The following is a 26,693-nucleotide window of genomic DNA, read 5'->3' as shown; positions in this document are numbered from 1 at the left end:
GCATTTAAGATATCTCAAGCTTTTCATAGGTAAATTTTACTATAGATATAAGGGATAATAAACTCTACAATGCGCTAATAGTAACGGAAATACGAGGTATGTTTCTAAATGTAATATACTTTAACTTCTTTTAAGTATGATGATAGTGTACAACATAGACGATGACTATTTTTTTTAATGGGTTCCCACGCTTCACTACTTACAAGATATACCTAAATCACAACGTTTCGTAATCTGTTTGTATTTTTTAACAGATAAAATACTCCACTGGTTCCCAAACTGGGAAGGCTACCCGTGAGACGCATGAAAGAAAATCAAGACGGCACACGTTATTGAAATACCATTAAGATCTATTCCAGGCAACCTGATAGGAAACTCCCCTTCCTCCCACCACTCTCCAGTACGGAGGGGAAATCAAGCCGTTGACCTTCACAGGGAGGGAAGCTTTTCTAATAAACAAAATCGTGTACACACTAAATTCGTACGTCAATTCGCTCGCACCTGATGGCGAGAAAGCACTGACTTCTGTTTTTACCTGTCAACCCCAAATAACAAACAATTACTGTTTTTAATTGTTGTCTTTAAGAAAAGTATTTTTTACTATTTATGTATTAAAGTTTTGGCTTTAGTCCTATTTATTAAATTGCATTTCTAGAAATAAGAACTAATTCGTTAATATATAAAAGAGAACGCACAAATCCTTTGTTCCCTCATCACGCTAATACGGCTGAACCAATTTCTTTCATTTTTGGGGGGTTATTAGGATTTGGACCCTAGATGGTTTTTATCATATCACTTTAATTTTTAATTACCAGTGTCTTGAGATAATTGACCATTCAAGTGTCCATAACGTACAAATCCTTTGTTAGTTCATCATAGGTAAAAATAAACGTATTTATATGCAACCCGCATGACCGTGTCACTCGGCGGGTTAACATAAATGACAGGCGATATAATGTTAACATTTACTGCAATCTACTATGGTTTTTATCATATCACTTGAAAGCGAAAAAGTAAAAATTATCTAAGTAACAAAGTTTATTGCGTTCCGGGGTGACCGCAGCGAAGCGGGGCGGGTTAACATAAATGACAGGCGATATAATGTTAACATTTACTGCAATCTTCTATGGTTTTTATCATATCACTTGAAAGCGAAAAAGTAAAAATTATCTAAGTAACAACGTTTATTGCGTTCCGGGGTGACCGCAGCGAAGCGGGGTGAACGCTGCTAGTTCGTTATAAAGTTAATTTCCATTATTGTTTCACTTAAGAATCGGGAGAGAAAGCAAACCAATCCTGTCGACATTCTGTCTTTATTTACAAGTTCAAGGAAGGTAATCTTCTGGCTGTCTGAGTATCGAGTGCGCAGACTATCGACCTGTGCAAATATTGTATGAATTTAGCGTGTGTGGTAACTATATTATATATAGTGTCGTGTGAAATTAGTGCATATTAAATTGTATTCTGTATCCATTATGTTTTGTATAGTTTATATTATCTGAAACAAATTTTAGTGCATATTAAATTGTAAATAATTGCGTATTTAGTGCTTTGTGAAGCGACAATTCATGATGCTTGCAGTAGTTCTGCGATAAAACATGAGCCCGGGACAGCGTTACGAGAGGTACATCAGGTCTTTTCCCGTAATGAATTGCCAACGTTAAATAAAATTCTGATAGCTATAAATATCGATGATGAACTGCCCTGCTTTTCTCACTCAACTCTCCATAGACTGTTGAAAATAATGAAATTCAAGTATGTATAGCACCCATTAATTGCATTGACCTCCAGACAAGAGTTCTGTGAGAACTAAAAACTTTTGTTGGGGCCATGGTGGCTCCGTGGTAGAGCGTTCACCTCTGGGGCATAAGACCCCGGTTCGATCCCAGCTCGTGTTTAGTGGGCTTTGTGGTGGACAAGCACTGTCTTTGCAGATTTTCTCGGAGTTCTCCTGTTTCCTCCTACTTTTTTCTTTGCACTGTTTCATTCATTCTCGTCATCACAGTCTCCTTTAGCCTATCCGGCATAACTGCGATACGTAAAACTCAAAGATTTAATTTCATTTCCAAACATCTGTTACTCTCCCTCCCCCTCAACGGTCGTCAGGACTGTTGACAACTCCGTTTTTATTAAAATAGTCAAGTAACAATTCAAAAGTCAATTTCCTCTATTATCAATTGGCTAAACTCAAGGCCAACGAAAGGGCTGGGTGAGGATTGCAACCACACAAGGCGCCAAATTTTAGGGGATTTTAGGGGCGTCAAATTCACTGTGTTGGTTAAGCTCCAATATTATAATTTTGCTTGAAACGACAGACTCAGACATGGGCCTGTTCAAATTACGTAGCATCTGCAGTTACTATTTCGTGTCAGGCTTCAATCAATCTGGGATTGTTTTTCTAAGTCCACCATAACAAATTTTCCCCCTTAATAAACTCAGAAGACTTCAATGTTGATGAATCTTGTATGTATGATGCTTTACCGTAAATTTATCGCCGCGTATTAATAAACAACAAACAAAAAAAGATACTTTTCCACCATCACATCAGGTGTACGTACGAAGAGAAAAACGTAGGAAAATGATTTCATCGAAAAATAATCAATAGAAATCAGGGCATTTGCCTGAGTTGAGGCGCCCGGGGCGAGACGCATTTATTCACTATTATCAGTGTGTATACATTTGGTTATTTTTCTTCTGGTTCTTTTTAATGTAAGAACACATGTATATAAGAGAGGAAACAAGAAGTGTATTATTATTATTATTATTATTATTATTATTATTATTATTATTATTATTATTATTATTATTATTATTATTATTATTATTATTATTATTATTTCAGGTTCCATTGTTATTATCTTAACGCACTGATAATTTACCCATACATATTGTACTTGGTTTCCGATTTTATATTATAAAATTCATGTATCAAAGCAGTAAATACCAATTCAATTACCAACCCTGACATCCCTTGCCATTCCAACATTATGTCATAACCCCGACTGCCAAAAAAGAAGGAAAATAAACAATACAACTGTTCAATAAAATTTCCATTAAAATAACACATATGCTACTTACTCACTAATGCAGGTAAATGTCATTAAGTGTTTGAAAATACTCAATGTTATTATGAAAGTTGTAATTTATTATTTAGGCCTAGACATATTTAAATACACTCTATACCTCCGTATGCGGGGGCTGATGGTGGAAGACGGAACACCAACATTCACCTGTACTTGAGCGTGGTGGGGGAAAAAACTTCTTCTTTTTCCTATCCTTTTATGTGAAACAGAGAATAATTGCAAAATTATTTTTACACTCTAAACGCGTCAGATTTTTCTTTTCAACCATGATTAGCTAATCCTTGTATTAAACAAACTTCCAATTAAATATTGAAATTTTGTTTTACTGATTCCAATATGTACTCTATGGGGCAGAAACATTCATATTACGCAAAAGCGATGAAAAAGTTGCAGGGTTTCGAAACATGGGCATGGTGAATAAAAAGAGAGAATTAGCTGTGTTGAACGGAAAACGAATGAGAAGGTGTTAGAAATGTTAGCAGTAGGGTAAAAAAGAAGAATTCTAGATAGTGTTAAGAGGAGGAAGAGGAACTGGTTAGGATATTGGCTGAGGAGGAACTGTATTATGAGGGACGTGCTAGAGGGTATGGCGGAAGGAAAGAGAGGGAGGGAGCGAAGGAGATTGTAGTTCAAGGAAGGTTTTACAACAGAAAATTGCTACGTCAAGACGAAGAGACTAGCTGAGGACCACCGAACGTCGAACCTTCTCAGCTGCAGCAAGTAACCTGCCAATAATGGCAGAATAGGTACTATGATGACGATGATATGTTTAGCAATATTGACCAAAAAGGAGAGAGAGAAAATTAAATAATAATTATTATAATCAAAGCTTTTAATATTTTAGAATAATTTGAGTGAAACTGAAAAGGATTCAACTGTCTATGTCTTTTGTGTAAACTCAATTTATATAAATACTGTTGACCTGTATTAGAAATACAAAAGAACGGCATCAAACTCCAAGTTATTTGAAGTTTCACTTGTGAATATGGATTACTAGCGTCAATTATCCACTTCGTTGGGTTAAACTAAAATAAATAAATAAATAATATATTTCGTTAGTCAGTCACTCTTTTACTTTTTTACTATTACTCTGATATCGGTCATTTTCGATTATTTTTAAATTTCTCTCCTCTCCAAATTCTCTCCGGCAGAATTTGGATTAAATGGCATCAGACTGTTCGTCTCAGAGATCCCGAAAACTATGGACTCGGCAGAATATCGGTCATTTTCAATAAACTTATATATCTCCTCCTCCCCCATGTTGCGAGGCATGGCATCGGAAGTGTCATTGTTCATCTCAATGACCTCGAAAACCATGAGTTCGACATTGATAATGGTCATTTTCTATATATTTTTTTTATATATATCTCGTTCCTCCCACAAGTTGCGGTGCTGAATTTGCATTTAAACGGAATCGGGAGTATCACTGTTCACCTTAGCGACGCCGAAAACTATGGATTCGACATTAATATTCGTCATTTTTGATCATTTATATATTCAGCCAAGCTACGGGGCTGAGTTTAGATTTAAACAGCATCGAAAGTATAAGTGTTTATCTCAGCGACTCCCAAAACCATAGATTCCATTTTAATATCGGTCATTTTCGATCATTTTTAAATATCTCTCCCCCCTCCCCTAAACCGCACCGTCCAAGTGATATGACAAACCATCTCAGGTCCGATCCTCATCTATGTTGAAAATGAGATCGAATTCAGTCGAGTGGTTCAAGAGTTATTAAATTTTATTTATTTTTGTACATTTCCATCCCCTCCCCCTCCCCTAAGTTCTACCGTCAAAATGATTTGATAAAAACCACCCGAAATCCGAACCTCATCTATGTTGAAAATTTACAGTTACTTATATTTTTTTTACATGTATCTCCCTCCTCCCCCTCCCGTACGTTGCATCATCAAAGTAAAATAATAAAAATCGCTCCAGGCCTGAACTTCATATATGTTAAAATTTTGATCAAGATCCGTCGGGTGTTTCAAAATTTATTAAGTTTTATTTATTATATATATATATATATATATATATATATATATATATATATATCCCCCAAACCCTATGTTCTACCATCAAAGTGAAACAGACTCTAAAAAACTTTCCAGGACCGAACCTCATACATGTTAAAAATTTGATTGAGATCCGTTCAAGAGTTATTGTCACAAAATTAGTCACTTTTCTTTTTATTTATATTGATTTTTGTACATCTTCCCTCCTCCTCCTCCGCTACGTTGCTCCGTCAAAGTGAATTGGCAGATAACATTCCAGGCTTGAACCTCATCATATATGTCAAAAATTTGATCGAGATTGGTCGTTTGGTTCAAGAGTTATTAAGTTTTATTTATTATTTTATAACTCCCCCTTCTCCCCTCCTCTAAGTTATACCGTTAAAGTGAAATGATGAAAACACTCCCAGGCCCAAACCTCATCTATGTTGAAAATTTGATCGAGGTCGGTCGGGTGGTTCAAGAGATTAGGAGTAACAAACATAGTCATTTTAAATTTTATAATATAGATTTATTGATGTAGTATAATGTTATATCGCTCAATCCTTGATGTGCCGTATACCTAAGGAGGCTAAAAGTTATATTAATAAACAATTATTCAAAGTATAAGCATCCGCCCATGAAATCAAACTTGCGGTCACATGCACTAAGTTTTTGTCAATGCCATGAAAATATTATTTCGATATTAATTTTATGAGCACAGATTAAAAATTTCCAACAGATGCTTGAGTCTCGGAGCAAGGCCATACCCATGAAGTCGATGCCTATGGTGTACGATATTTCCGATGTTCAATACTGCATTTCTTTTTAGTTTTGGGAGAAGAAAACCACTAATATGTTTTGAAATGAAATGAAGTATCTAGTTTAACGTCCCACGATTATGCACCAAGGCTAAGGGAGACGGTAAAACACCGAGAAAATCCACGCACACAGTGTTTGTCCACCAAAAAAGATCACATAGCGCAAGATGACACCTGTGTGGTTTGAAAAGGAGCAATATATATATATATATATATATATATATATATATATATATATATATATATATATATATATATATATATATATATATATATATATATATATATATATATATATAAACCGCGAATAACCAATTCAGAAAACGACATATTGTAGCTATGTGCTACAGGGGCAGATCGACTCACACGGATTGCATGAACTATTGGGAACACATTCACTCCAGCAGCATTTTTACGAAACCAAGAAATCTATCATCACCTTCTTTTTTACATTCTATAAAAAAAATTCAAGTAATGCCGGTACTTGTGTAAGACTCTTGTGCAAGAGTCTTGGTCTAGGTCTTACACCCCTTGGTCTGGGTCTTGATCTTGCATTGGGATTCGTGGTCTTGGTCTTGGTTTTGCATGCAAGACTCTTGCAAAAACTGCAAGACCAAGACTCTTGCGCTTATCACTACTTTTCACATTGTCTAATATCACTTTCTGTTTCATCCTTTTATGTCCAACTGGCTGTGATTTATAAGTACTGGGCGTTTTTTCTAAAACACCCGGTATTTATTTGAGATATGAATAACTCCATTAATCCAAAAAATTGGTCTGGGTCAATTCGAGCCGTGTTGCTCATGCAAGGAGCATTAATGTGTTATCATTCTGATTAAAGTGAACCACATTTGAGCAATAGTGTTGGGTTACATGATTTATCAGAATTCTTAGTAGACCTTACTGCACTTCTGCAAAATAAATCACTAGGCCTTTAAATTTATGGTGAACTAATGAACGGTTAGCATTGATAGCCAAGAATTTGAATATACTAGCAGAACTTTGAGTATTGAGTGACCCTTGGCCTCAGAAAGTGTTAGTGGAAAAAGTTGTGTCGAAGTGGAAATTCATTATTTCTTATTTAATCTATTTACAAGAAGAAATTAAATATTCAAGAAGGCATTATGTATCCAGATGATGTTAAATTGTATAATTATTAAATTAAGCACAATTATAACGTATTAAGTTGTAGCATCTACATTTAAACCATATTTAAAATTGGAGTATATTGTGTAATGACTTTTGTATCTTTCAACGCTGATAAATACTCTTTCATTGTATTTATAATCACTTTATATATTGATGGCTTTTATAGTTTGAATCGTGTGACAATAAAACAGTGTTTAAAATTTAAGATTTGGGTGAACTAGTGTCTGATACAGATAACATCTTAAATAGATGGAAAGATTTATTTGACGATTTGCTTAACACTCAGCCAAAAACTAATGTTCGTGGAGAAAGAGAAATACACAGCAGAACCTACCGAATAGAAGAAGAAATCGCTATAAAGAAATTAAAGAAACACAAATCTTCGGGTGTAAAGGAAATTCCTGTTCAGTTAATTTTAGCTGAAGGGGAAGAATTATGGAACAAGATACACAAACTCATTCTCCTTGTTTGGAATAAGAAAGAATTGCCACAAGAGTGGAAAGAATCAATCATTATACCAACTCACAAGAAAGGCGACAAAACCGATTGTAATAATTATCGAGGTTTCATCTTCTGTCAACATCCTACAAAATACTCTCAAACATTCTATTAGCAAGATTGGCCCCATACGCAAGTTAAATTATTTGAGATTAAGATACTATCAGTGCAGATTTAGACGAAATCGATCAACTATCGACCAGATATTTATCATTCGGCAAATACTCGAAAAGAAGTGGAAATACGATATTCCGGTATATTAATTATTTATTGATTTTAGAAAGGCTTACGACTCGATTAGGAGAAAAATATCGTACAACATTCTTACAGAATTTGGAATACCGAAAAAGTTAGTTACATTAATTAAGATTTGTTGAAATGAATTCCAAAGTAAAGTCCGGGTAGGAAAATTCTTGTCCACGAGCTTTCAGGTCGACAGTGGCCTGAAACAAGGAGATGCGTTGTCTCCATTATTATTCAGCTTTGTCCTGGAGTACGCTATAAGGAAAATCAAAGATAGTAACCAGGGTCTAGAATTGAATGGTATTCACCAAGTTGTGGCGTATGCTGATGATGTGAATTTAATAAGAGGATGATAAGAGAACAATGGAAAGAAATGAAGGGGTCTTATAAAACGCTTGCAGGGACATTGGTTTAGAAGTAAATGCAGAGAAAACTAAATACATGGAAGTCTGTCGAGATCGTAATACTGCAAATTATGGATGCGTTAAAATATCAAACAATATTTTCGATAAAGTGGATACTTTCAAAATACCTAGGATTAATATCAACAGACCAAAACCATATTCACGAAGAAATTAATTGTCGACTAAAAGCAGGGAATTCGTATTATCATTCAGATCAAACCTTTTGCCATCGCGAATTTTGTCGAGGAATTTGAAGCTTAAAACATAAAACGATAATCAGGCCTGTTGCGCTGAATGGGTGCGAAACGTGGTCGCTTACTCTAAGGGCAAAACGCAGAGAATGTTTGAGAACAAGATGCTAAGACGAATATTTGGACCCAAGAGAAACGGGAATGGTGAATGGCGGAAACTTCATAATGAGGAACTACATAATTTATATCGTTTACCGAACATTGGTAGGGTCGTTAAATCTAGGAGGCTTAGGTGGGCAGATTATGTAACCAGAATGGAAGAAAGTTGGAACGCTTTCAAAGTGTTAATTGGAAATCCAATCGGAAAACGATCATTAGGAAGACCTAGACGCAGATGGGAGGACAATATTAAGAGGGATCTCGCAGACATAGAAATACAAAGTCCAATTGGCGAAAGATAGAAGTCAATGGGCTGCTTTTGTGAGTGTGGCATTGACCCTCCGGATTCCATAGACCATAGAGTTAGTTAGTGTTGTGAATTCAAGGTGATACAGAGAAGAGAGTGGGGAAATGGAAACAAAGGATGGGAGATGTGGAATAGAAACAAAACTCCTAAACACAACAATTTTGAATAGATTGAGAGTGACGGAAATAAGAATCCTACAATAGATGTGAAGTCACCAAGAATGAGAATATCAAGAATGCACGAATAAGAACAGAAGAAATACAGACCTGAAGGAACCAGTAATAGAATGGGTCGTGGGTCATTAGTTTACTTGGATCACAACGTTTTTCCGAGTCGCTTTTCAGACCAAATGATTCGAACAAACCTGACGACTCGGAAGTAGCCGAAATATTTGCTCTGCAGCATTACTGCAGAATTTTATGGTTAATTAGTGATATTTATATACTACTTGAGTGACATTTTTAAATCTTGGTACCATGTTTTGAATATTTGAAATATAATTCCACATTTATTCGTCTTTCCATACTGAAATATGTTTTTTTTTTTAACACAGGCTATACAAAGAATTTAACAAAACACTTCTTGGGCTTAGTGGTATATTTTATATTCTAAACGACAAGTTTTATAGTTTCGGTCGATTAAACTTTGGCGATTTTTCATAAGGAAAAAAACATATACCTTATGTTTTCTGTGATTCACACGCTTCTATACTTTGATAAACACTGTAGTTATCTTCCAGGGCAATGCTTTGCGGCACATAGATGCAAATAGCAAGCGAGAAAGAAAATTCGGGTTTAGTGAGAAGACAGAGGAGAGAGTCGTTTGTTAGAATTACATTAGCAGTTTCCATGTGTATGCCGATGTTTCATCTTGTTCGGGTCATTCCGAGTCATGAATATGACTGCCTCTGAGTCTTTCGGGTCCGTTCTAACTGGAAGAAGGAGATACACGAAACACAAGTGAGATGATTATGTGAACGTAAAAGAACTACAGAAGAGAAAAATATTCGTTGAAATTGAAAGGAAATGAAGAATAGCTGGAGAAAGATCAGCGTAAGAAGAGTAATCTGAATGTGGAGTGTGTAGAAGTCAGACTGACATGGAGAAAACTTATTAGAAATTATGACTGCTTATGAAAATAGGAAAAGCTGTTAGAAGAAGAAGAGTACACAATTCAGGATTGACTTCGCGGAAGGGAAACCAAGCTCTGACTTTCAGATATTTCTTCAGAAAGTAAGTGCTACTATGAAACCAGAATGAGAGGGATGACTCATTTAGAAAATGCCTTTAGAATAGAATTCTGGACTTAGAAATGTTATCTCGAAAACGGACAAGGGGCAGGGTAGTTCATAGATACAGCAATTACCTCTGGTGCGTGGAGTCCCTGGTTCGACCCCAGCCAAGTAATTTCTGGTAGACAACATCGTGTCCGTGGGTTTTCTCGGGGTACTCCCGTTTCCTCCCACTTTCTCATGCTTTAATCATCGTGTCCCTTAGCCTCAAGGGCACAATTGTGGGGACATTAAACTCAAAGATTTCATTTCGAAGATTTCCGAAAACGGACTTAAATGATTTTACTATTGTGTGCAGAATAAAATTCACAGTTGACCTTGAGCGGTGCTCGCGTGTTGAGCAATCCGCTTCCAGTGCGGTTGCCAACGCTGTCATGTCGATGCAATATTCGCTCGCTGGCAATGGTTTTTTTTTTTTTTTTTTTTTTTTGCCAGAGGTTAGGCAGTAGCTCTTCCCATAGTAGTATAATCAGTAGTATAATATACTATATGGTCTTGAGTTCTGAGAAAGCAAATTAACTTGATCTCAACTTTAAGAAGAGTCAGAAGTAATTTTGGAAGTTTATATTAAATTAAACTAATTGTTGCGTCGAAGCCTTCGGCCCGCGGTACACTATAGAGTAAAATGATGCTTAACTAAAAAGGCTCTAGTTCTTTACTTACCCTAACAATAAATAGCTAAGCACGTTTATGTTCAGCATCATCATCATTCATTTTCAACTAATTAAATGGAAGTAATTCGGTTTAAGCCGCAATCGTAACAGTATATTGTGTAGAAATGGGCGGTTCGGGCGAGAATAATGGTAAGCACGAAGTTTGATGAAATTGAATTACTTGTGGAATGAAAATGAAATGAAATCTTTGAGTTTTACGTCCCACTGTTATGCCGGTTAGGCTAATGGAGACGGCGATGAGTGAAATGGTAGAATGAAGAAAGTAGGAGGAAACGGGAGAACCCACGCATACGGTGTTTGTCCACCACAAAGTTCACTTGGCGGGGGCTGGGATCGAACCCGGGACCCCAAGCACCAGAGGTGAACGCTCTACCACTGAGCCACCGCGGCCCCTATTTAGTGGAATGAGTTGGGATCGAAACACAGAACAGTATGTAGGAGTTTAATTGTAAATGTACAGTACCTGCAGGTGGCAGGGAGGCTTGTTTGGTACGTGTCATTGCATGGGAATGGCCACCCTTCATTTCCAGTTTACTCGAAAGTTAGAAAATCTTACATACCATTATGCTCGCCTGAGGCGTTCAAATATACTAGCTCAAATACCCGTTTTTCGCACGGGAAAATAGGTTTATGCAAATTATTTGAAAACCCCTTTGGATACACATTTCAATATTTAACAGATGCCATGGAATGTTTTAGGGAATTTTACGTGGGAACAAATCTTACGATATATGACTCCGCCCAAGACGGGCCTAATAATCTTTATCCTGTGTCACCAGTGTTGACTAATTACATGTAGAATGTCAACTGATAATGTGGAACACTAGACTTGACAATAGTTAAATGCGCCACAGTGTAATGATGCAGTGCATGCTTCCAACTGAACAAGAAACTTGTGGCTGGTGCGTTCTTTTCTTTTCTTTCTCATTGTGAGTGGAATTTCTGTCCAAAGACTGTTTGTTTGCCTTTTGTTTATCTGGTGATGATAACCTTTTCTGTGCTACGCCCGCATCACACAGGCGCTCCTTTTCTCTGTGGCGCATTCTGTTTGTTCAATGAAGCCTGATCTGGTGTGCTGGGTGTTTCGTTGTTGGCTGTACGGGTGGGGCGCTCTTCAACTACTCTCTGAATTGGATGCTATTCAAATGAATTTCACGTGCTTCCATCTATTAGCAATATGTAGTACTACATAGTAGTAGGAGAGGAAAAAGTAAAAGTTAACATCTCGTAGGAATTGGGCAAGATACAATGGAAGGGTAACACTTGTTTTAATTAACTCAGATAATAAGATTCAATCTCTACCAGCATGAGCTTGTATAAAATTTTTCATTTATAGTAAATGTAACCGTAAAAGAGATAGTACACCAGCTCATAAACAAACTCCTCAATGGTATATACATTTAGGGACGTATTTACACTTGGGTCAACATGGGTCTGAGCAACAAGTTTCGAGTGGCGGAAAATCTTGTCGGACGATTTTATTTATTTATTTATTTTATTTTATTATTATTATTATTATTATTATTATTATTATTATTATTATTATTATTATTATTATTATTATTATTATTATTATTATTATTATTATTGGTATTCTAGTTAAGGAAATTTCAGAAATTTCTTGTGTATGCAGGTGTGCATATGACATGGGATTTTAACATTTGAAAACTTTCCAAGTAGCAAGAACCTATTTGTCTAGGAGGAAGTCATTAATATTTTACTTATGAATTTATTACTATAGTGCGTCCAGTAAGAGAACGTCTCTGACAGCTCACAGTGACATTGCCACTACTCGCGTGTCAAGGTTTTTTTCAGTGCAACTGTAGTGACAATTTAATTGATGGTATAAGACAAAGTGGTCGTGGTTGGTAACACTGGTATCATAGTAAGGGCTGCAATGTCCCACCGCATGTGGTAAGAAACGTCAGAGACCATCTCTTGTTAGCCGTGCTATAGCTGAAATGCCCCTTCTTCGCAGAGGGAGATGTGGTTTATGGAAAGCATATGCGCCCCTTCCTCCTTAGGATACGCATTTCAATAAAAGTGTAATGATAAAAATCCGTACTCACTCCCCATGCTTTCGGCGTTGCCGTCCCTACCCCATGCTTCGCTGAAAGTAAAGGGATGAATGGAATAGATAACGGAGAGCAGCACTTTGAGCGTTGCTGCACCTGTCGTTTTTTAGGCCAGCTGACATGCACAGGAAGAATAAGGTTTATGCAATTTAAAAGTAAATAAACGAGTTATATAAATAAAGAAGGGTAATGCGTGCACCTTCCCACACTAACTGAACTTACATGGGGAGTATAAGATTTATCCAGTTTTTCAAAACAAAGAAATTAGAGTTATCAATTAGAGTTATCAATAATAAAGAGAAACGTCTTCAGCATTGCTGTCTCCACACTTTCGTTAACATTAAAGGAATGAGTGAAATAAATACCTTTGCCGTTGCTGTCTCTATTCCTTCGTTGAAAGTAATGGAACGTGTCAAATAAATAACAAATAGCAACGCCTTCGGCGTTGCTATCCCTGTCGATTCCCTGACCAGGTAACATACACGGGAAGAATAAAGTTAAGAATAACGTTTTTGGCGTTTCTGTCCCCATATTCTGGACGAATTAAGTGAAATAAAGAGTAACGCCGAGTGGAAAAAAGAATAACGAACACTATCTTTGGCGTTTCCCATTTGAAAATAAAGAAAATGAATGATATAAGTAACAAAGAGCAATTTCTTATGCGCAGCCTCTGTCCGTTCCCAGGCATCGCCTAGTGAAAAGAGTTATGAAGAGTAACGCAGTTGGCGTTACTCCCCTGCAAATTGAAATGTTTAGGTTTAGGGTTTAGGTTCTGGGCTTTCGGCATCTATGGCCATTTAGCCCGTCACATATAAGGGATGACGACGTCCCTTAACGAGCACACAATCCGGGGAAAGGGAAGGAAGGAAGCGGCCTGGGACCTATAAGTTAGGTACCACCCCGTCATTTGCCTGATGTGAATGACAGGAAAACCTCATTCAGGATGGCTGGCCTGAAAAAGATTTTTACACTTTTTCAACCGAGTGCCCCCACCGGAAATCGAACCCGGGACCGCTCAACCGAAGGTGAGAGTATCAGCGACTACGCTACGCGGGGGGAATAGAAATGTGGGATATAAATAAGGTCCCCACACCTTTGTGTAATTGAAGAATTGAGTGAAATAAATACCAAAGACCAACGCCTTCGGCATTTCCCGTGGTAACGCCGAGTAAAATGAATAACAAAAAGCAACTCCTTTGACGTTGCCACTTTGAAAATAAAAAAAAAGAAGTGAATTTGCCCTTGTCGAAATTAAAGAAATTAGTGAAATAAATAACAATAAGGAAAACTTTTGGCATTGCCCTGTCGATTCTCATCCCAGCGACCTCGAAAACTATGAATTTGACATCAATATCGGTCGTTTCTTAAAATTATTTTCACACTTGTTCCCCTTCCCGAACTTTTAGGAGTGCTGGGTGTGTCTTACCTCCACAGTATTTTTTTAAAGATTTTAAGTTATATGTGTACAATTCGCGGCATACAAAATGTTACAAAAACTTTCATTAAGTCCAAATTACTAAAATAAATAAATAAATAAATAATAATAATAATAATAAATACTTGCGCCGTGTGCTTATGCATTCAGAAACACACGTCTCCATCGACTTTTGCTACTGGTATTCAATTCAACTTTCCCTCCTACTCCTCTCCTTGTCTAAAGCAGTCTGTGTGACGTAATACACTCTTTCCATTCAGGAACCCACGCACTAGATCTAAGCGATTTACCACTGAGCCATCGTGCCTTCCAATATAAGGTAAGAAAGATGTTATCTATTCGTAGAACGCTAAATCGATTAAAAAAAAACACTTCTTTCTATTTGTTACCGCTTTTGCTATATAAAAATTAACGTTAAAACCCGGAGGTTATTGATTTTTAACGCTTCCAGTGGGTCAATCACTTTCATCAATGAACTCAATTTCTAAATTTTGACCCTGAATATCCTGTTCGAAATTGATGGTGATCCATCAAGAAGATTGTTCTCTCACGGACGGACATACGGACAGATAGTATTTTGTATTAATAATATATTTAACAGCATCGTGTGAGTAATTTAGTTGATATCGGTTGCTTGCTTCTGTTTGTCTTCCTCTGTATGTCCCATGTATACAGTATTCATTTAATATATTATACATTAAGGTACTGAGCAGGGCTATATGATTTAACCTACCTTCTCACGTAAAGGTGGCATTTGATCAAATCTCTCTCTCTGCAACCCGACCACATTAGAATTTAATCTCCGAATAGAAGATATGAAGGTAATAATTTCTCATGTGAAAACGAAGGGATTAGCTCTACACCACAATACACCACAATATATATAGATGATGATCAGGCGCGCATCAAGAAATTTTTGTAGGGTGGGATCCAAGCTTTGGGGGGAGGTACAATATTACAAGCCACTACGTCTATATAGTATTCAACGTTTATTATTCTGTACCCCATAAGTAATTGTAAAATACTTCTACTTATATTTTCAGAAAAAAATGATAGAACTAGATTATTTTTAAAAGAGAAGGAGTACATATGAAGTTAAAGATTAAATATTCATGCTACATAAATCATTTCCCTATTAAACAAGTATAGTTTTATTAAGAAAGTGTACAAATGTATGTTGAGCTAGGAAGTTTCTGGGGGGGGGGGGATCCGGCCCGGTGGGCTCCTGATTATGATCATGATTACTGTTCTTTTGTATTTCATTTCGTACGTTCGTTGAACAACTACCTCAAATTTAATAATTAAATTATATATATAATGGGAACTTTGGTAGAATGAACTTTTTTCAAAAGTTTATAAACTTTGGGAACTTTGGTAGAATGAACTTTTTTCAAAAGTTTATAAACTTTATTACATAAAGCTGTCTTCTTCTGAAGAGGCTCTGAAAGAAAAATTGCCCTTAAATGGCCATCCCTATTATCATTCGACGTTACAAAAAGCTTAATTAGTTTCGTGCCCCTATGCTTCTGATCTGTATAGGGTTATCAAATCCAAGCTAATAATAATGCAGTGGTTAAAAGAGGGGAACAGGAGTATATTACGGAAGAAGACTCATGCACAAGTTTTTTTTTTTATTTTTTTTTTATTTATAATGAGCGAGAATAAGATTGATGCGAATTTAATTTAAACCACTATGAGAAGTGTGTGTCATGCAAAGTATATATGTCAGATGGCCGTAGTAAACGATTCCTGGCGATATTAGGAAACATTTCTGCGATATAACTTTAAAATTGTGGAAAGATGGTGTTGTTATATTTTCTTATGTTAAAATTAAACATTTGGAAAACGAATTATTGTAAGCTCTTCCGGCACTAGGCTATGCCAGACCAGGACGGGCCGTGTCTGATTTGCAATTTTTTTCGGATTAGCGAATGCCAATGTAGTTTTAAGGGAAAACCAACGATAAGTTACTTCAAATGAAAATGCAAACGAGTAAACCATGTATTTTATGTGATTACGCATATTCTGGCTATGATATAATTATCCTACTGCACAAAGTATTTCGTCATTCTCGAAACTGTGGGCTTTAAAATATTCTTATATATAATTCTATAGAGTACAAAATTAAATTCCACTTTGAATATTTAAATAATTGAATATTCTTGCGGCTCGATCGGTGCCGGGTTATAGAAGGCGCTGAAGCATAGAATACCAAATTAAAAATCGTTTACTGTGTAACTTTAGGGTGTCGGGACTGTAATTTTACATGAATTTTAACAGTGGGGGTATTGTCGAGTTTTGAACTTTTAGGTTGCATTCTGTAGCCGAGCTCTTAGATTAGAAACAAGAGCCAGAAGAGGAGTGGGGAAGCAAATACCATGTTTTCTGATGCCCACCCACCCCGTAATTGGAATTGGAGGTCTTCGTGAGGGCGTTGTTCTTCTAAATGGAGAATACGAATGAATACGTGCGTAGGAGAGACGGGTTTCAAAGCGTACATATTGTCTCTCTGTAGTGTTGAGTGCATGCGTGCTGCTGGCTGATGGCGTATAATCCGCGTAAGGTGTAAAAAGAAGAGAGGCGTATGATGTAGTAGTAGAGATGCTATATTCTCCCTTAGGCGTTCTAATAGGGAGAGAGAGTGTAGAAAATTAATTGTAAACAATTACAGCTTGAAGTTTGTTTTCGTTGTTTATATGGGGTTTACAAGGAACACAAACTTGTAGCTTAATTTTTTAACTTATACAACAGGGTACAGACTGAATTGCTTAGTTTAAAAAGGCATCTTTTTAAAATCTACCTGAGGGATTGGTTTGCTGATGGTTTAGCTAATTATCTCTTTTCAGCACCGAGGCTATATGATACATAGATCTACAATTGAACGTGGGATTCGAACCACAAATGCTTCCATTGAGAATCAAAGTTGGGATCTAATCATTTAACCACAAGAGAGTTGTTGGTATGCTTGCTGATTCAACAGAAGAATAAGTTAATAAGTTCTTTCTGAAATTGTTCTTAAATATTGTATAACAGTACCGTATATAATTTGTATTTCATAATTTACATAATTTATATGTCCAACAAGAATTTTAGGATGATCAAAAAATGCATCAAAAGATTGCGATTTTGGCCAATAATTAGTTTTTGGACCAGGGCTACAAAATTTTTGAACGGCTCCTAAATCGAGTTTTTTTTTTTTTAATTATTATTATTTTACGGAAAAGCACATCATATTGAGTTAAGTAATAGTTTGGGTTTGGCTACACTGTATGTAGTTCTCCAGATATAAGGTGTACAAGATTTTTTTTTTTTTTTTTGCCTGATATATATTTTGGATCTTGGATCTTTTAATCCAAAAAGACCAAAAGTGGACTTTATTTTCTTGTGCACTGAACGCGCCGAAAGATTGAATGGCCAGGCGAGGGATTGGAACACTAGGATGGAATTCAAACCAGTGCACTGGTAACACAAAGTACAAGTTTTATTTATTATTTTCTAGTCACTCTCTGAGTCTGTTTTCTGTTACGAAAGTCCCGGCGGGAGCTCATGTGGTTCGGGTTCCATGTTAATCAGTAGGTCCCGTCTTATATAGCCCCGCTGCTGAAGAGGACGTTAAACTCAAAATCAACTCATCTCAACTGTTACGAAAGTAGAAAAAAAATCTTAAGTCCATCCTCTGTGTAACACAATTGTCATTGAAGATGAATATCAATGAATGAATCAACGAATCAATGAAAATTTGCATCAATAAATCGTCTTGAAGAAGTGGCGGAATATTATACAACGTGAATATTCAGAGACCTCTCTATAGCGGAGCCTCTCCTTCCCAAATAATTGGGCACGGTCTCCATATTTACCATTTTCCTCTCCCTTCCCCGCGGAAAAAGTAATAAAGAAAACAAGAGTTGTTGTGGCAAAACTTGCTTCTCAAACCGAATTTTAATCGATTTCGAAACTTTTTGCTATCTCTAAAAGCATTATTATGGCACCTAAATAATTGAAGTTCGATTGCGTCACTTCCTATGAGAAACTATGCACCCCCCAAAGAAAATCTCATGAGTAACCTGCAACCTTAAACCCGCCTGTGCGAACTCCTGCTCCTCCACCACAGAATCCATATGGTTGGAATAAGGTTCGAATTAACGAATTTGCGACCTAAATAAGAAAAACAAAATCCGGTTAGTGGGAATACAAATATTTTAAATGCTGATTTCAGTATTAAGAAATTGTGTGTTATAGGTGTTTGTGGATTACGTTTCTGTTTGTTATTCTTCCAAAGAAAAACATGCAGTAATGATTTCAGGAGGTGGTCCGAGAAGGGGTGGTCTCTCCGGTGCTATATCTCCGATCGTGTTCAATATCGTGGATTATAAGTATTTTCTCAGTGTTACTTTTTACCCCCACCCCCGTATATTGAAAGTCTCCCCCAAAGTAAATCTGAAATCATTGCTGAGAGTAGGAATTCGATACGATTGACACAAAGAGATACTTTTGTAGATGATAGAAAAGTTTCAATGAAGTTTGATTCTTACAAAATGATTTCGTATGATTAAATGTATATTGATTTAGCCAGTTAAAAGTGGTTCCGCTCTTAAAAACAGCCATCTGAACACAATATTTCTCTACCAAAACCACTTTTTTTTTTTTTTTTTTTTTTGAAACTATGACATCTTAAATATAGTGTGTTCGTTTTAACGTCTAACATGAGAAGTAAGTTGATAAAAATGTTGCTCTAGTGATAACTTGAGAACGAATATCCCACAAGAAGAGATAAGCGACTATAGTGAGGTTACCTGGCTATGTCTTTGATATCCATATTTGAAGTAAGCGTTCCTTAAGTCAAACATGCTGTGCGTTTGTGCAGGGAGACGAGGATATAAGATCGTCACTATTTTTCCTTACAAAGCAGATTGGTGGTTAATGTTAAAATTGGACAGACAATATCTAGTGTTTAGGATAATGCTACAAATATTTATACTTTTGTTGAAGACGAACTCGGTTGCGAAGAGATAAAACCCGTATTTGATTTGATTTTGAGTTTAGTGTCTCTTGCAGCAGCTACCTAGCCAGGCGTGAGCTCTCTCTTTCTCTTTCTTCCTTTCTTTTTCCTTCTTCCTTTCTTTTTCCTTGTTCCTTTCTTTTTACTTTTTTTAAATTAGAGCTATCTATATATCAGGAAATTGTTAATGACCGATCAGAACTAAATCGAACCCGGGTCTCCCACTCCAAAACAGTGTTATGACATATGCGAGTTGTGTACGTTATGTGATTCATTGACATTATTTCGATCATTGTGGAAAAGGACAGTACAATGTGGAAAAGGACATTATTCTTAATCTCTTTAAGAATACTCTTTGGATTCTGTCACTCCAGCATTCACAATCTAGACACTTTCTTACGTATACAGTATTAATCTAGAGGCGTAAGACGAGCAAATGCGAAAGACATCTTTTCCCATCTTTTCTGTTCCTACGCATCGTATTATTTTCAGAAAAAAAAAGGAAGATAAGGATTCGAGGCTGCATCTTAATTCAGTTGTACATATTTTGCTTATTCTTGTTTTCAACATACAAAGTTGATCAATCTACTTGTGCAAACTTGATGCAAATATGCTGCATCTTGCAGTAGACTCACTGTTAACTGATGGAAGATTGTTCCCGCTATTTTTACAGCGTGGCATACTGGCATAATTTGTTACAAGTAGGTACCATTTCTGTGTACTTACGTAATATCTGGATTGTATATACAGAATAATCCGATAATTGATCATTCTTTACAATGTTTAATAGAGTTCTTTGTCGCTTAGTTTTGGCTTATTATTTTAACTTTCTACGACTGTGACTTTCAAAATATAGATCTATCTTGTAAAAACTTTTACTCTGTGCAAGTTATGGGGCCGCGGTGGCTCAGTGGTAGAGCGTTCACCTCTTGTGCATGAGATCCTTGGTTCGATCACAGCTCGCGCCAAGTGAACTTTGTGGTGGACATCACCGTGTGTGTGGATTTTTTCGGGTTTCCCCCGTTTGTTCCTACTTTCTGCATTCCACCATTTCATTCATTTCTCATTATCACCATCTCCTTTAGCCTGGCCGGCTTAAGCGTGGGACATAAAACTTTAAGATTTTTTCTGTGGAAGTTATATAATTATCCCATCAAAAATGTGGAATTATATTGTTTCGGTCAAAATTGGTTGTTGTTTAGGAACATACACGTTAGAGACCTTTCCACTATCGAAGGTGTACGGGACGTGAACTAAGCTCCCACCGGTATTCGAATCCGGTTCCCTGAATAGTCACTAGCGAGTTCGCTATTTCTCTTTCTCCCTTTCTATTCTTTTTCTTCTTTTAAATCAGAGTTATCTAAAGCAGTAAGTTTGATGACTGTTCAGAACTAAATCAAACTAAGATAAATAGCGAAGTGTGATTTATGTTTCAAGCAAGTGGCAGAAATCTTCCATATCCCGTAAAGGGTTTGTTTTCGTGTCAAGGATGATGTTTTCCAATATTTCTTCAATAAGGAGTCTGTTATGTAGGAAACGATAAATGTATTTGCCCTGGACTTTAGTTTATTAAATAACGTAACTGGTGATACTAGCAGGTCATTTTCTTTTTTTCTCTCTTTTTTTCTAAAAAAAAGAATGGGTTACATTAACTATTTATTTAAAAGGTTGTTTTTCTCTTATCGGAGGAAAACGTGTGCTGTTCAATGTTCACATATATTTTTCGTTGCAATGCAGTGGAGTCTTGAGTGAGTGTCCAACAACCCACTGCCCCCTCCCCCTCTCGTGCCGCCCTCGCCTACTCAAACTACTGAGAGAGAGAGAGAGAGAGAGAGAGAGAAAAAGAGACCCTCACCCACACACTTCCTCCCACCTTGCGTGGTCCCACCCACCAGAGTATCTCTCTCTGTTTCTCCCTCGTCCCCGCCAAGCGCCCACCCTTGCCACCCACAAATGTTGCCTAGCAACAGTGGCGGAGAAGGAAGGTTGGTAGAGGACAGCACTGTCTCAACAGATATCGGGGGGCACATCCTGCCTTCTTAGGGGTTTGTCCTTGTACGTGCGCGTATGTTAATGACCTACATCTCTTCAACCCTCTGCTAGGCATAGGCATCATCAGGCAGTCGCATTCAGCTCTCTCGCGTTCGATTCGGTGGATGTGAAACTAGAAATTCTCTTTTTTCATATTTGTTCAATCATTTTTACAACGTAGAAAGTGTTTTTAACATACAAATAACGTCACTAGAGTGTACAAATAACAATTCAGTGTTTGTCTTTTTTAAAAATCGTAACTGTGATTTCATGTGCTGAAAGATGGGTAAGGTGATCAGCATCTTCATAGAAAGGTAAGTTTTCTCTAAGTAACTATTTAACTAGCACGCCGAAATTTCATATTTCGTATATGGAGCGCATTCGGAAGAAGATACTGAAGATACGTAAAGAAGATACAAGACTAGAAAGATATATCGTGATTGGTTAAGCGTATTGGTAACTGCTAATTGTATTTGTTAGTTTGAAAATGAGGTTTAGATCAAACAACCAATCAGAAGTACTTTCCTCGTATGACTGTTAACTAAATAAGTACCCGTATCAGATCCATCAGATCGTCATTGTGAAGATAACTTTGACTCTAAGAACGACTTTGACTAGAAATAAAAGTTGCTGAGAATTATGAGACTATGAGTTAATGAACTTTTTAAAATATCTGATTTAATTTTTATTTTCTTTTTTAAACACAAATGTTCTTTAATGTTTCTCAACGTGATTGAATTTTTTAATGTGTATTATTAGCAGGGCCATACGCAGGGGATCGGCCCCTGCCGTGGAAAATCAGCGCCCGGGGCAAGAGTATACGACGGCCCTCCATACATATATTCCAAGTAATTTTTCCTTTCTTTTGCCCCTTTTTCTCTCAATTTTTTCGCCCCCTTACTTCGGCGTCTGGGGCCGTCGTCCCGCTCCCCCCCCCCCACGGCACGGCGTTGGGCCCCTGCCACCGAAATTTCGATTTTCCTGTAAATTTAACCTCATTTTATGGGTGATTTTACAAGTTTTAGTATAATTTATCCCCTTATTCAATTTGGACCGAAATAAATTCCTGTGTACAGAGTTATCGCAAAGTCCCGTTACCCCTTATCGCATGTCCACATATTCAGAGATGGTCGCATTGTATTAATGTTGGATCATGGCAGAGGACAACTTTAAGATAGTGTGATTATTCTTTACTATTTATTTCAGAGTACCTGTGTCTGTGTATACCATCGTTTTCATAGCAGAATATGATTCTCCTCCATGTAGGATGTGAAATTCTACTCAACATTGTTGGCATGATGGTAGTAAATGCATGTCGAACAGCATCCTTAAGTTCGTCATCTGTCTCGTAACGTGTGGCAGTAACGTTTTGTTTAATGAACCCCGCTAATACATTGTCGCACTTCGGGATGGTCACTCCAAAGATGCATGCAAATGGACAGAACTACATCCAATCCACTTATCAGGAAATACCTCATTGAGGTATTCTCTAACGGCAATACCATCATGGGCTGGTGGTCCATCCTGCTGGAACCCTACACGACCAAGCACTTCCCAATTTTGCAGATATAAAACAAACCAATCACGTAACATGCTGAGATACGCAATGTGATTCACAGTACCGTCAAAGAAATAGGGACTTACCAATGAGCTGCAGACATTTCAGCCCAGATCATGGCATGTAACGGATTGTGTTCAAGTTCTTCATAAAAATGTGAGTTTTCTTTACTCAAGAAATAAACGTTTCTGAGTTTTGCACTACGCGAGAAAACCACTACACCCCTGGAAGAAAGAGCTGTAAAGACATCGAGCATTCGCCCACAAGCATGCTTACGATTTTCATGTCACTAGGGCTGTGCGATATCGAAATTTCGGTATCGACATTCGATATTTTTTCTGATATCGATATCGAATAGATATATCGATATCGACATCGAATATCGACAATATCGATATCGACATCAAATATCGATATCGACAACATCCAATGTTGATATCGACAACATCAAATATGGATATTCAACATATTGATTGGTCTTGAATATTCATGTTGATATAGACAATCTGGTCTCAAAACGTTTCAATGGGGGATATCTCAGAATACTTGTTAGTCACAGAAAACAGACTTGTGTTCCTTCTAATACACCACTCTTTCCTCAGAAAAAGTTAATAAAAATAGTGATTTCTTTCCCAGCTATCATATTGGTCATCATTGCGGAAATAATGAGAGTGAAACAGGGTTATGCGTGTTTTATTTGTGTGTAGGTGTTTATTTCATGTATGTGCATTTGTGAATGTGCACGTGTGACGGTATGCGTTTGAGAGAGAGAGGTTCTTTCTATAATATAACACGTGCGTGCGTTGTATTTTAAGCTCACGCACAAACAATACTTGATCCAGGTATGGACGGTAGGGGCCGCGGTGGGTCAGTGGTAGACTGTTCACCTCTGGTGCATGAGGTCCCGGGTTCAAACCCTGCTCCCGCCAAGTGAACTTTGTGGTGGACAAACACCGTTGTGTGGGCTTCCTCGGGGTTCTCAAAAATCTCATTTCATTTCAGAGATGGACCAATGACGTACCCGATCAACAAAAGCAAAATCGGGGAATCCCCGTTTCTCTTTTGTGTTAATCATTTGATGCCTTACTGCAACAGGAAATCGATGCATATCTTTTAGTGCAATTTACAGACAGTGGTGCTATTCAGCCGGTTCGCTACAACTGGTTGTTCATATATTTCGAGTTTGCTAAACCGTTTGTTATACCCAGACATAACAGTAAATTTTACCCAGTTATACCCAAGAACGAGCAAGTTTCAGTTTGTTTAGCTTTGTTCTTAAAAATTCTTAGAGCTACAGGGTTAGATATATGATCTCTCAGAACAAGATATAAGCGATTTTTTCTTAATTTCAAATGGGCTGGTTAGATATCAAGAATAAAAACTGGGATCACATCAGTGCAGTGGTGAGGGTTATTTACATTTGAAACGCATACAAAGCATTATCAGCAATGTTGATCCATTGCTGTGTTAAGGTGTTTCCAATACTTCTTGACAAACATCTATTTTGGATAATTCGTTTCCAAAATATTCGCAGTGCTACTTAATTTCGTCCTCACAACACCTTATATTAGGTTGCTGTGTAGGTCTCTACTTGTCAGTTGTGATATCCAGTAAAAAATTTGCTTTTGTCTATCTTGTAAGTTAAATATATAATATTTAGGTGGATTAAGTAGACGTAGAAACATCCCTACCCCACCGCCGATTTGAACTATCTTCAAAAGGAACCAAATTTTTAACCCATACTAATCCTCTGTAAATTTGGTTTCATTCTGTTAAGAAATGAAGTCAAAAGAGAACATTAAATATTAACATAGAATGTTGGGGGCATAGTCCCTAAGCCCTATATTCATTTGACTCATGGAACGGGACGTTTTTCTGCCTCATACGAGTATCGTGCAGTTTGGTTTCATTCGGTTAAGAAATGCAAATGCAGTGGCTAACTCGAGCCAAAAAGCGATAAAAACTCGCCGCGATTTTGTCGAGGCAGTGTCGAACACCAATATCGAATATCGACAATATCAATATTGATATCGACGTCATTTTTGCGATATCGATTATTGATATATCGATATATCGCACAGCCCTACATGTCACCATCACTCAATTCGTATACAATCGAAGGTTTAAATACTTTTAACTGCAAATTGTTCATGTTTTGTAATGTCGAGTATGGAATACCCAATTCATGTGATCGCTTACGAATGGACGATCGCCTATGAATATTGAATGCGCACGTTCGATAGGCGGCGCAGCCTCCACACACGTTTCCAGTTGGGTTTGTCATTCTGAGCGGTGTTTATCTTTTATACAACTAGTTGCAAAAAGCTTTCTCTCTCTTTTTTTTCTTTCTTTTTGGAGGAGGAGGAAATTTCTGAAACCTCACAGTGAAAATGATCACTCTGTAGAGTCTCTACATATCTGCTTATTAGCATTATTAAGTACGATTCAATTTTTTTTGTAAGAATCCCGAAGTGTTATGGCAAACATAGAAGTTCCCATTGGATTGTTTCGTATGCCAGTTGAATTAAGTTACCTATTTCTGTGGAGGCTTTTGAGGGGAGTTTCATCGATAAAAAAATATCGCTACAAACTAAGGACAGAAAGCTTCATTCAGCTTAAGAAACTTATATACAAGAATGTATATACATTAGACAAGCTCTCGTCCCCTAGCTTATAACGACATTTTTTTTTTTTTTTTTTATTCTACAGATGTAACTTCCCTCAAGAGTCCCACTGCGTTCTAAGATCCATCTTTTCTAACATTTTATTAGCCTATCCAAATATCTCTTTCCCATTGGATTCTCAACTAGAATTGTACGATTCCGTATATAGTTCACTCCCGGTGGGATTATTTTTCTGTTTATTTCTACTTTAATAACTGTTTATGAAACAAAAGAAATTTTGATTCATGTGTCTTATAAAACTTCTAAATTTCCAATTCATCATCGTTTATTTCCATAAGATCACATTGAGCCACAAAAGTTCTCACGACAAACTAGTAGAAGCTGCATTTTAAAAACATTATTTATTTCAGTTTGGTTTTGTGTCTTATATTTAGTGCCCTCTCGTCCTTGTGTTATCCTAGACACTAATAAATTGCGAACTCCTTTTTCCAAAGCTTTTGTTAAGTTGATGTCCGCACATAAGTGCTGAGGTGTGAAAAACCTTACACGAGTGTGTTTAATGGTGTGTGTAAAGGAACATATTTAATATACCCATTTAATATACGAGGGATGATCAGAAAGTAAGATTACAAAGCCTGCATTGAAACGTAATATTTCATACTACTAATACAGCAAACAGATAGTACATTCATTGGCTTACTTTTCAACAGTCTTCATATCGGCTGAGACACTTGTCGCACCGTAGGATGAGCTTGAAGATTGCCTCCTGGTAGCAATCCTGTCCTTGCATGAACCTAATCGGGAACAAACTTTCCGGTACTGCAGAATATCGAACACAATACAACGAAAGTTTCCGAACGACATTCCCATTCTGCTATCAGATGCCGTAATGTAATCCTCCTGTTGTCCTGAGTCAGCTCCTCCACGCAAGCTTATGTTCAAATCTGGGTTTGCCACTGCACTCCTCGTCGGTAACGTTTTCTTTACGAGCCGCAAGGCTCATTGGTAGAGCGTTCACCTCTGGTGCTAGGGGTCCCGGGTTCGATCCCAGCCCCCGCCAAGTGAACTTTGTGGTGGACAAACACCGTGTGCGTGGGTTTTCTCGGGGTTCTCCCGTTTCCTCCCACTTTCTTCATTCCACCATTTCATTCATCACTCAT

At 37.1% G+C, this 26,693-nt stretch overlaps 1 protein-coding gene across 3 annotated transcripts in view; it reads left to right on the top strand.

The window, feature by feature from the left end:
• The window catches only part of LOC145687988 (uncharacterized), a 112,934-nt gene that overhangs the window by 69,110 nt on the left and 17,131 nt on the right, over positions 1-26,693 (top strand). Inside the window, exon 1 of one of the 3 annotated variants that reach the window (XM_081761636.1) lies at positions 21,340-21,665. The exons of the other annotated variants lie outside the window; for them this stretch is intronic. The gene's annotated coding sequence lies outside the window, so the exon portion shown is untranslated. Of the gene's footprint in view, positions 1-21,339; positions 21,666-26,693 lie in introns of those variants that run through there. 3 annotated transcript variants of the gene reach the window in all.

The sequence above is a fragment of the Thermobia domestica genome, chromosome 1 (assembly GCF_964235325.1).
Source record: "Thermobia domestica chromosome 1, izTheDome1.hap1.1, whole genome shotgun sequence".
NCBI classification, from domain to species: domain Eukaryota; kingdom Metazoa; phylum Arthropoda; class Insecta; order Zygentoma; family Lepismatidae; genus Thermobia; species Thermobia domestica.
This window is presented reverse-complemented; position numbering and strand designations above follow the sequence as displayed.